Source organism: Austrofundulus limnaeus, unplaced genomic scaffold (genome assembly GCF_001266775.1).
Source record: "Austrofundulus limnaeus strain Quisiro unplaced genomic scaffold, Austrofundulus_limnaeus-1.0 Scaffold27, whole genome shotgun sequence".
Lineage (NCBI taxonomy): Eukaryota > Metazoa > Chordata > Actinopteri > Cyprinodontiformes > Rivulidae > Austrofundulus > Austrofundulus limnaeus.
The window spans coordinates 1814739-1818277 of record NW_013952429.1 but is presented as its reverse complement, the minus strand read 5'-3'; positions in this window follow the sequence as shown (position 1 = coordinate 1818277).

Sequence of the window (3539 nt, the reverse complement as noted above, 5' to 3'; positions counted from 1 at the left end):
TCCTTATATACAGTATATAAGGACCTTATATATATAAGGACCAGTTTGAATGTTTTCTGCCTTTGCTTGTGATTTCGATTTCTTCAGCTGAAAGATTTCCATTAGCTTGTGTGAACCACCCTGTTCTTTGTGTTTATTCCTCATACAGGTGTGTCAATTAAAGCTAAAGGTGTGGCTCACCTGCAGGGCTGTGTTCAAGATCAAATAACACCGGTAAATAAAAGGCTTAGAATTGCTTTAAGGAAGATGTTTTGCCCGCCAGTGTCTTAAATTAATAACATTTTATGCTGAGAAATCCCTTTTCATTCATTTTATTTTAATTTGAGAAAATTTAATAAAAAAAACAAGCAAACTTGAGAACTAAGTCCTGCACGTCTCTGTGAGTTTCTAATTCTCAGAAGTGGTTACTACACATCTGCCTCAGAGATCACATTAGCGTGCGTATATGTATCCATCATATGTTTGACAAGAAGTGTGTGACTGTGTGAGGAAGCCGAGGGGTAATAACACACAGTGTGGTGACAGGAGCTGGTGCGATGCCCTGTACAGATATATAATCCAGGCGCTCACAGCTGCCCCCTTTTCCAGGAACAACACCACCAAACCGTTCAACTGTCATCTGTCAGACCTCTATCAGAACCTCCCTGTCCTCAGCGAAAGTGTGTGTGAGTGTGTGTGTGTGTGTGTGTGCGTGTGTTGTGGACTTACGGGGAGAGTGATGGTGCAATGTGGCCTCTGATAGGAGGATAATGTAAATCAGCTGTGTCACAGCCAGGGTGTGGTGAAAGAGAACAAAAGACAGACGTGTTTCTTTATTTCCATAAAACTCTGTTCATTTATTTAACAAATTACTTTCTGAAACGGGATGAAAGCAGCAGCTGCTTTTTAGGTTATGACACTTTTCTTTACTGTCCAGACCTCGTCTGAAACCCCAGCTGTAACAAGAGTTTGGTGTCGGTTTGGGCTAAACGGCTTTTCTTGAGTTGAATCCGCCTGCTGCATGCTCTCCACTCCATCCCCTCATAAATCTGTCCGGTTCTGACCCGTCTCCAGACGCCTGCACAAACCTCAGATATGCAAGAAGAATGAGGCTTTGTTTCACTTTGCTCAGAGGTTCCTTCAATCTTAAATCAGCATGGCTCTCTGCAAGATCGAATCTGCACGAAGACAAAGATCCTCCTCACYGTGCAGATTGCATTTCCAGACTGTTCAACAAATTAATCGTACGCTCTTCAAATAATTGCACTCACCACTGTTAAACACATCCGTTTGCAGAGGCAGCAGTCTGCCAAGTTATGTGGGCTATTCAGTCGTTTTTAAAGGAAGCCGTGCAGAAGASAGAAGCTGACTCTGAGCCAAAGACAACCTGCGTCACTCTTATAAACCAGGTGATGACACATAAGATGATCATTTATTGTGATTGCTTCGTACAAGACTCTATTTCAAATATTTTCTTAAACGTTCCATCTCAGCTCACAGAAAATACATGATAATCTACATTTTTTAAACATTTTGACTTACATTTTAAATCAGCTGGGTATTAAAATATGAACATAAAAAAGGGAGAATAATTTAATGCTTTAAAGCAGTAGTATTCAATACTTTAGTGGGGCTATATAGAAATATTGTGATCTAACAACCCCTTATCTTTTGTAGAAAGGTTTCAGTAAAGTTTCATTGAAATCTGTCAACTGGTTTGTGAGATACTGTACGTTGACAGTAAAATAAACAAACTGGCAAAAACAGTTTGTCGTTTTTCCCCGGGCACAGATAACTGTCAGTTTGTTGTCAAAATATAAAATTTTGACATTACAGCATTTTATAGTTGCCAAATGACCTGAATGGTTGAAATTATCARTGAAAATAAGAGAGTGTAAAGTCATTGATTAAAGTTTGTTTCAGTGTAAGTGAATGTAGCTAGTTTTTAACTAACTGTATTGACTTCTGTGTATCTCAGTGGCTGAAACACTCAGCCCCTCATTCTGATGTGTAGTCAGATGTTGTAGTTAGACAGGGAACGACAAAAAAGACAGTGTGGTTTTGTAGTTCTGTCTCTTTTCTGTTGTTCTCTGAATGGTCTTATCAGGASTCCCCCAGCTCCAGCTCCAGACAAAACAGCACGCAGAAAGGAGGCAACAACCAAAACATCTGTAATACAGACGTGAAACAGCTCACACTCACATAAGAGATAAAATTATCACTAATATGGTCTAAATACACCCCCCCCCACCACCACCACCACACACACTTTGCTGCAAAAATGAACATTAAAAAACATGTTTTTTATAGTCTTGTCTTTCAGGTAAAAAATAGCAGCTAGGTTCTTTAAAATTCAAGACAAACTTTAAAGTACTTTTTCTAATATCTGCTATTAAATTCTGCCTCTAACATATGAAATAGATTTCCTGTCCTCTTGGTGATATCAGTCTGCTCTGCTCTGTTTAGACTGGCTTTTCTGCAGACAAGTCCACGTGATACGCGAAAAAAAAAAACGCACTTGTGTTTTGATTTGGTCGTGAGTTAAAAGAAAAATAGGGGTTCAGATGCAGAACTGGGCATCAGGACAGGCAGATATTTAAAGTTCTGGTGTGTCCGACAGCAGACGAGTTTCTGTAAGGCTGTGAAGGTAAAAAGATTACTGTAAAGTGTCCATCTGGGGTTTGGTATCTTTAAGTTCAAAACAGCAACTGTGAGTCAAAATTGTATAAATGGTCAGAGTCTATAAACCAAAAAAAAAAAAAAGGCCACAAAACCAGATGAGTGGGTGGCTTTAAAAACCACTGATGTGTGTTTCAGTCTTATGCAGAAACAAAAACCAAATTGTGCTCAGGTAGTTTTAGTTACACGACTGCTACTAAAACTAAACCCTGAATAAGAAGTAGGGCAAAAATATGCACACACCGGGGCCCAGTTTGCTTTAAATCAAATAAAATTTATATCTTCTTGTAAAGTCCTCCAGCTTCGACCACATAAATCTCCTACGGGTTAATTGTTCGTTTATAAACTATTCTGTTGAAATGGGGAGAATTTACGGCTGCAGTGAAAGGCTGTGCTCAGCTCGAGTGGAACAAAGCAGACCTGGTTTGGCACAACGTTCACACCTTAGAGAGCCCCCCAGAGAGACATCCGTGCTGCACCACAGACAGTCAGTTATAGCCAGAGTTATATGACAAATCACAATTTATGCACACACACACACACATCCTTGTACTTGCATCAAACTGAGGACTTTGTATTGACTTCCATTCATCGTTGTAACTGAATTTATACCTAACCTAGATATTTTCCCTAAAACTAACCATAACTAGTGTATTCCTAACCCTAACCTGAACCAAAACTTAATTCACACCATACCTCGAAAACTAACTAGTAGAGCAGTAGAGCTGCAAAAAAGTGAGGACTGGGAAAAGGTCCTTACTTCCCAAAAACGACCTCACTTTGTTGGTTAAAAACATATCATGGTCCTCACTCTGTAGCAGAAACAAGTACACACACACACACACACACACACACACACACACACACACACACACACACAC